We start from the raw sequence: 9,042 nt of genomic DNA on the forward strand, positions 1-9,042 counted from the left end.
TTCATAATCCAGTTTCCTCCAGAGCAGTGGTTCTCAAATTTCTCAGGAGTAAAACTCCAAATAATTCTTTGCAGGGCATAGGCAGCAATGAGATCCCCAGGATCACATTGCTAAGAGGGGCAAAGGGGTGTGTTTGTACTTAGTGAGGGCTGGCACAAGGTCCAGGAGTTGCAAAGAGCCCTGCACAGGGCTCCCCAAGTCTTAGAATATTGGAAACAAGTAATCACAAACCACTTCCTGGTTGCAATTGCCACCTCTATCCTTGCCATGCCCCTTAAAGGGACAGGAGAAGCTTTACATGAGCTGGTGGGCCACCAATTTGAGAACCAGTGCTCTAGAGGTTGATGCACTTTCAGTTGCTCCTCAAATTAACTGCAGTTGTATGTGCAGAATATACAACATGAACATAAGAACATAAGAACAGCCCCACTGGATCAGGCCATAGGCCCATCTAGTCCAGCTTCCTGTATCTCACAGCGGCCCACCAAATGCCCCAGGGAGCACACCAGATAACAAGAGACCTCATCCTGGTGCTCTCCCCTACATCTGGCATTCTGACATAAACCATTCCTAAAATCAGGAGGTTGCGCATACGCATCATGGCTTGTACCCCATAATGGATTTTTCCTCCAGAAACTCGTCCAATCCCCTTTTAAAGGCGTCTAGGCTAGACACCAGCACCATATCCTGTGGCAAGGAGTTCCACAGACCGACCACGCGCTGAGTAAAGAAATATTTTCTTTTGTCTGTCCTAACCTGCCCAACACTCAATTTTAGTGGATGTCCCCTGGTTCTGGTATTATGTGAGAGTGTAAAGAGCATCTCCCTATCCACTCTGTCCATCCCCTGCATAATTTTGTATGTCTCAATCATGTCCCCCCTCAAGCGTCTCTTTTCTAGGCTGAAGAGGCCCAAACGCCGTAGCCTTTCCTCATAAGGAAGGTGCCCCAGCCCCGTAATCATCTTAGTCGCTCTCTTTTGCACCTTTTCCATTTCCACTATGTCTTTTTTGAGATGCGGCGACCAGAACTGGACACAATACTCCAGGTGTGGCCTTACCATCGATTTGTACAACGGCATTATAATACTAACCGTTTTGTTCTCAATACCCTTCCTAATGATCCCAAGCATAGAATTGGCCTTCTTCACTGCCACCGCACATTGGGTCGACACTTTCATCGACCTGTCCACCACCACCCCAAGATCTCTCTCCTGATCTGTCACAGACAGCTCAGAACCCATCAGCCTATATCTAAAGTTTTGATTTTTTGCCCCAATGTGCATGACTTTACACTTACTGACATTGAAGCGCATCTGCCATTTTGCTGCCCATTCTGCCAGTCTGGAGAGATCCTTCTGGAGCTCCTCACAATCACTTCTGGTCTTTACCACTCGGAAAAGTTTGGCGTCGTCTGCAAACTTAGCCACTTCACTGCTCAACCCTGTCTCCAGGTCATTTATGAAGAGGTTGAAAAGCACCGGTCCCAGGACAGATCCATGCAAGACAGATCCTGGTACAGATCCCAGGACATGCAATCTGCACTACCACATGCCCAGAAGATAAAGACATACTGTTCAAATCTGCAAATGACAAATTTGAAAAAAGAAACTCATCTTTTAAATTCCTACTTCTACATTCAGGGTAAATATCAGAAATTGGTGGGGAGGTATGAGTGCCAGTCTTCAGTTTTCAGTGGCAAAGCAGGCTGCAGTAAAAAATGGCATAAGATGCTGGCATTTGAAATTTGAGGTGGAAATTCATCAGATTTGGATGCTTCATTCCACCTGCTATACATACATCCTCTGTTTAAGCTCACAGAATGCAGGTGAAGTGCATTGGTTTCTCTCTTGACCCTATAACTGGAAGTACTGAAATGGAATTGTAGTGACAGGCAGCACTTAGTATCTGTGCCATGTGTCCCCCTTTCCAAGTCATGTAGACGAAACTGGGACACAGAGGTATTTAAGCAATGCATCCTACTATTCTAGGTCTACTATGTCTATATGGATTGCATTGGATCTAGGATAGAAAGCTATCACAGTAAGCCACTTGGCAGCCAATTGAAATGAATGACTCTACTTGTTCATTTCTAAAGAAGATACATCTGCTGAGAGATTCTTGCATGCTGAAAAAGTATCAATCTTCATATATGTAAGCATTAAGGATGGCATATATGTGTCTGTCTTTTGTACACAATGACTGCACAGGCTGTTAGTCTAATATAGTCACATAAACCTTTCAAATTGTGCATACGCATTTGTATACATGGAGATTACTTTTCAATCTTGGGAAGAAATATGAAACGACTAGAAGGCAACAGTCAAAGTTAGGCTGGAGTCTGAGAAAAAAAAATAGCCAAAACCAAGAGATTTTTATGAGACTATCCAAGATAATTATGCACACGGAGTGCAATCCAGTCAAAGCAAAGCACTCCAATCTATTGATTTCAATGGAAGAACAAAGCATGTATTGCTTAAATCTGTTCCGTTGAAATTAATGCAACTGCAAAGAGTTTGGCTTTGATGAGATTATTCCATTATCAGGAATTGACCTCTGGAATTAGCAGTTTAATTGAATATATGGAGAAAATCTCAAATCCAGTCAGCGAACAATTCATTATTTCTTCATCGTATGCATGCCATATATCGTTGGGAAGGATATCATTAGGAAAGAATTATTACTGAATCAAACAGATGCATTTCATGAACGTAAAAAAAAACCCCACATACCTTTTCAGTGATTTTTCCTACCTAGAAGAGTTGGGGCAGCCCAACAGATCCAGTACCTGAAATGCAGTGGATGTGTTTCTACAACCCCCAAATTCACTCACTCACTCACAAAAACAAATCCCTCTCACCTTGTTCTTTCTTTATTTTACTGCTGGCATCACCACCTTCTCCAAGCTGAAATTCCCTTTCCCTGACAAGGAGAAAGCAGTAGCAGCAGCGCACCTGGATTCTTACATGCCTACCCAATCTGGGCCAAAGGAAGAGGTGGCAGTGGGGATGGGATGACCAGATCCCCCACCACCATTGACCAAGAGGAGACAAGTGAGGTGGCAACAATAAGATAAGGACAGGACTCCTTTTAGCAAGGATGGTGGCTTTTCCTAGCTCTTCCAGCATCTTTGGCAGTGGTGCTGAAGGTAGGTTGGCTCTCCACCCCACCCCTTGTTCCTTCTTTGTAGCCACATTTTCCATCTTTATTCTGCCACCCTGTTTTCAAAAAGAGCAGCTGGAAAAAGGGAGTTGGTGGAAGCACTGCTGCACTTTCAAAAACATTTAAAACAATTCTTTAGGGGGGGGAGTGGGATGGTGCTTCACTTCACTTCCTTTTTCTGGCCACCTTGCTGTTCTATTTGAGAGAGCAGTGTGAAGACCACAGAAAGGATAAGTTGAGTCAAGGTAGGACAGCAATGAGATGGCCAGTGGGTGCAGGGTGCCTATCTGCCCCTCCTCTCCCCTAATATTGGGCCTATACCAAAGAGTGCAAATCTGTACACAAGGTACTGAGTATTGTGAGAAGAAAGAATATATCCCCCTTGCCAACACTCTCTTGCCCCACCTGAGTTCCTCTTAAGGCATTCTAGAACTGGTCCAGTTTAGTTTCTCCCATTTCCACTCCACTCAGCCACACTGTGCCTGGTTCTAGAATGACTGAAGAGGGTTTCAGTTTACTAGTTGAGGCAGCATGTGGATAGGTAGTTATGACTAGATCTGAAGTGGGATGGAAGTCTGGCCCCATAGCACTAGTAGGCGATGAAACTGCCAATGGAGCATAACAGATCAAGGGGGCATTGGCTTCCCCCAAATAGCAATTTTTTACACTGTAAATTGAACATCCAAGAAGACGACCTGTGGGTTGCGACCACCTAGGGTGAGGTACACAAATGACGTTATCACCAATTTCTTTATATAGCACATTATTTTTTAAGAGAAAGAGTGAAGGGAAAGGAGAACAAAAAGAAGGGGAGAAGAAAGGAGAAACATGCATGCACACATGGAAAGAGGGAGAGAAGAAAAAAGGTGTTCGTATCTGGTAAACACTAAAAGTGAACCCCATATTTTGGGGTTTTAAGGTGGATCCCAAATCTTGAAGCATTCATGACTATTTTAACCAATGAACAGTTTTGTCAGTTGCCATGGGGTTTCTGTGGCAATGAGACACCAAAGGCAAGAATATTTATGGAAATGACCCTCCTCCGTAACAAACTTAGAACTTGAGTCATAGCAATTCCTCCTACGACTCCAATTTGAGTCATTATTCCCCAACCTTTCCCAGCATGTGGATAGAAGAACTGGAACTAGGTGCAGGCAAGTGTAACATCACATGCAGTCAATGCCTTTAGACCTCCTGTGGCTTCCACAAGTATAACTAACTTTGTAAGTGATGCCCCAGTATGATGAAAAGGCAGGTTTCCTGAGGCGTATCTCAAAATGGAGCCTGACCCAGGATGACCAGAGTGGGGTTTGATCTTTTCTTAAGTCTTTTTTTCTGCTCTCCAGAGAGAAACTCTATAAATAGTTTTATGTGTGTATCTGACATGTCTTTCTACCTGGAACTGACTACAGTGAGGTTTCTATTTCTTTATCCATATCTAGGAATCCTACCTTTTTCCCTGGCACTGCTCCTGTGCCTTCATGACACACAGGAAGGCATGACAGACAGGAAGTCATCTTTCCCCATCACTGCCTCATGCCAGGAAAAGACTGCCTTGGTTAATTTTCTTCCACTTGTATGGCTCTTAGAGGCAGAGGTGACAGTTGAATTATTGAGGTCATTCTACGATCTCTGTCTGTCCCTTGAAAACATTCTGGCTACAGTTCAGAGCCCAACTGCTCAAATATCCTTAATGACTTTAATAGGAGTTCTGTAGAGTAAATACGGATTCTGATGCTACTGGGCAGTGAGAGGAGAATTCCATTGTTGGTTAAGTTAGTCACAGTAGTATACTTGGGGGGGGAGGCAAGGGGACAAATACCCTGGGTGCCAGTCTGGGGAAGGGGCAATGCTATACCATCATCAGCTACACCCCCTACAACCCACCCACACTGCTCAGGCACTGATGGCCTTTCTCTCAGAGGCATTCTGAAGGCCGGAGAACCAGTGTGTTAGCCTTCGAACACTCAGGTACCTTGTAGAGGCCTCAGAGGTCCAAAAACACCACTTCGGGTTTCACAGAGGAAACCGGAAGTTATGTTTTTAAGCATCAGAAGGCCTTCTGATGTCTGGGGAGGTGTCCATGAAACTGGAAGTGATGTTTTTTGGGCCTCTGAGGCCGTTACAAGGCCTTCAGATGGTCAGAAAGGGTGTGCATGGCTTCTCTAAGCTTCCAGAAGGGAGGCAGTGGGCGGTAGCTCAGCCAATGGAGAGGCAGTAGCCTGCAGTTGTAGCCCCAGGTGCTACCAAGGCCAGGATCACCACTGGTTAGTCACATTTTTTTAGTGACCCGGCTCCTATGCCTGTAAACTTCAGCCTTTAATGCAGAAATGAAGCATACAAAGCTTTCCCCTCAAATCCAGTGATTTTCAACCAGTGAGCCACAATACATTGGTGTGCCATGAATGGTCCACAGGTATACTGCAGGAAATTTGAAGAGGGTCATTTATTAGTAGGGCTATTGGGGGATGTGAGCCCCCCACCCACCAGCAGTGTGGCATGACTTGTCAGCTGTAAAAAAAAAAAATACCTGATGGTGAACCTTGACAATTTTAGTGCCTTGTCAGTGTGCCATGAAATGAAAAAGATTGAAAATTGCTGCTCTAATCTCACACCAGGAAAAGTTTCATTAGCTTTATTTCTTCATGGCATGCTGCTGTTAAAAGCATAAGAGCATGGCCAGACAAAAAAGGTCGCAATCAGATGTCTATTAGTGTTGTGCAAAAAAAACAAACAAAAAAAAAAACTTGATCTTGCAAGTTGTCACAACAACATTTTGAGAATGTCAAGGGTTGTCAAGACGAAGAAGGCCACAGCTGCAGTGCAGCAGGATATTCTTAACATAATTTCTATTGATCACTTGGAACTGATTTCTTCCAATACGTAACACCTGATGATAAATTAGTATGTTCTGGTTGCTTGCATGACTAGGGTGGTGGAAAACAAATGAACATGGCCCATCTATCAAAGTCTGACATCTGTGTGTGTGTGGGGGGGGGGGGGAATCATCCATCTCCTCTTTCTGCACCCCTACCCTGCCCCATATTTATGCATGAATATAAGCAAGATGTGTTGCTGGGTTACTTTTGTAAAGTGTAATTTATTTCTGCAGGCTTGCATAGTGTAGGCAAGTGGTTTCTTTCTGGCAGCAGGTTTCTTTAGTAGCGTTGATTTCAGGTTTACCTAATGGCTTGGCGCTGTTTTCTCTTCACCCATGGACATTATGAGCCCAATCCTGAGCTGCCCGGAGCGTGGGGCTGCCGCAGTGCCAAAAATGGCTGCTGCAGCATCCTGAACACAACCCGGCAGCTGCCAGCATCCCCTTGGAAGAAAGGGATGTTTATCCCCTTCCCCTGGATATGGAAAGTAGCCCTGCAATGGGGCTATGTGATTCTGCGGCAGCTCCAGAGCTGCCACAGAATCAAAAAGTTGCATATCAGGCTGCGTGGCCTGACACAGAGCGCAGGATCCGGTGAACCTGATCTCCACTGGCCCCGCCCTCCTCCCGCCCTGTTGTCTCCCCCCAGCACACCTCCTCCCCACCCCAGAACTCCTCCTCCCCAACTCCCCCTCCCCACACCTCCACCTATCTCTCTGCCGCCCTAAGGTGTGGGCAACTGCTGAGTGGCGGAGCACCGGGTTTCCACTGGCACTAGCCAAGCACGAGCTTGCACTGGGCTAGCTCTGGTTCTGGGCTGGTGCTAAGCCCCACAAATGTGCCTTATGGCATGTTTGCAACCGTGCACACCGACAATACGCTGGCATGCAGAGTTCAGGATTGGGCTCTTATTTCTGTGCCACAGATGTTAATACAGAAGGGAGTGCTTCTGAATCCCATTCTCACAACATATCCAGGGTGAGTGAATGCATGAAGAGTGGGGATCTAAATGTATTCAGCTGAACATCAGCAGAAGTTGGTGTGCATTTGCTCCTTGAAACTGGGAAACCTGTTTTTTCCAGGCACATACATTTGTATACATAGACTCCTGGACAATATTCAACTGACTACATACATTGGGGATGGGGTCTGCTCTTGCTCCTCCCTCAGTGAGTGTACACTCACTGTAGATATATCATGAGAATAGGACTTCAGTTCAGTCAGTGGGACTTTAATAACAGCCCAATCCTACTGGGCAGAATGCATGTTTTGCTGGCAGTGACTACTGCAAAAGCGCTGTAAAGCACTTTCTGGCAGCAGGCTGAATAGCACACAGAATGGGGCAGGAAGGGGGAAAAATGGGGTGGAGATGGAGCAGGGAGGAGGGAAGATTGAGGTGGGAAGGGGGCAGTATCAGTGACTGTAACACCACCGATATCCTATTCCCCTTCCCAGCCTCTATCCACCTTCCCAGGTCCACTCAGATTTCTACCAGCTAAATAACTGGCACAGGTCTAAGTGGACCCAGAGCGCAGTGCTGGCAAAGAATGCCAAGTGATGATCTTTCACGTGCCCTGGAGGAAGAGAGGGGTCGCTTGCCTTGGAATGAAGCTGTTCGATGTACCCGGAGAAAGAATGATTGATGGATTGTCGGCTGGCTGCCCTCTATCACTTTAACGAGGCTATTGTTAAACAACTTTTTTCCTTTAATTTAAAGGGCCCTTCTCCATTGCGTTGAGAGAAAACTACAGGTGAAAAATCATACCTGTATAGCATGTTGTTTCATACATTGTTACTACAGATGTGCCTTTTGAACAGTTAAGTATGATAACACAGAAAAAGAGTATTCTTCTTTTCTTCCTGTCCCCTGCACTGACTCACTGGCACAAAGAGTGATAGACGGGTTGCTGGTGCTTGGCTGTGGTGACCCAGCTGTGCAAAATGGCATGTCACATTTTGCAACAGGTGCAAAAGAACTTGCACATGCTAGTTCTGGCAGCGAAAGGCCCCCATAAGATGGGGCCATAATGATAACGCTAAACAATTCTGTAACACTCATTTACATATGAAAGCACTTTCGTGACAGGGAAATATTCAAGCACAGGCAGAAATCCTGAAAGTTTGATGTGCCAATTTAAAAACATTTTTGTACATCATTTTAAACGACTCTGTTTTAAACTGGGTAGCAAAGCACATTATGTTCTGGAATGCCACAAACATAATTCCTTTATACACAAGAAACTCACGTTAATGCTTACATTCGCTTATTTAAAATAGTCCACTGTTGTTTTATTAGAAATATTGAAATAAAACAGACATAAATAAAAGCGGGTTGTCAACAAGAAAACACAGCCTTAGTGAATCTATCTTTATCGTGGGAAGGAACACCCCATTCTATACATCTATTAGTACACAGTTCACTAAGCTATTAATACACCATTTATTAAGCTAGAAACAACGATATCATTTGCAAACAACAATTCATTAGTCTTAATGGGATTTAATAAAGTTCCTAAGTAAGGGTTCATCAGAGAATTAATTACAGTATACTAATCAGGGGAGAAAAATCCAGTTCATCCGTCAAATATATTTATCCAATTCACAGGCTGGGAAGCAAAAATAATTTCCAGGGAGAAAGTAACTCTCCGACATGTTGTCACATGCTGAAGAATCTGGATGCCTTACAAGAAAATTTCTTTTGATTTCTGCAAGTAAATTTACCCAAACACACTTTTGTTCCTCATTTCACAGCCATTGGTCTGTGACTGGAAAAGTAATTAAACAGGGTTATAACAGGATGAATTAAATCCTCGTGTGGCTTCTCCTGATATCAGGAAAAAACAAACAAGTATGTCAGAGATAAACATTAAGCCAGTTGATAAAGTGTTTTGGTTCCAGCAGGATTTTGGCCTGACCAGTTTTTGAATCAAAAACTTGCTTATACCTTGCTTAATAAATTACATCTTTTCATCAATTTTACTTGCTGCTCTTCTTCTAAACCAGG

This window comes from Tiliqua scincoides, chromosome 4 (assembly GCF_035046505.1).
Source record: "Tiliqua scincoides isolate rTilSci1 chromosome 4, rTilSci1.hap2, whole genome shotgun sequence".
NCBI classification, from domain to species: Eukaryota; Metazoa; Chordata; class Lepidosauria; order Squamata; family Scincidae; genus Tiliqua; species Tiliqua scincoides.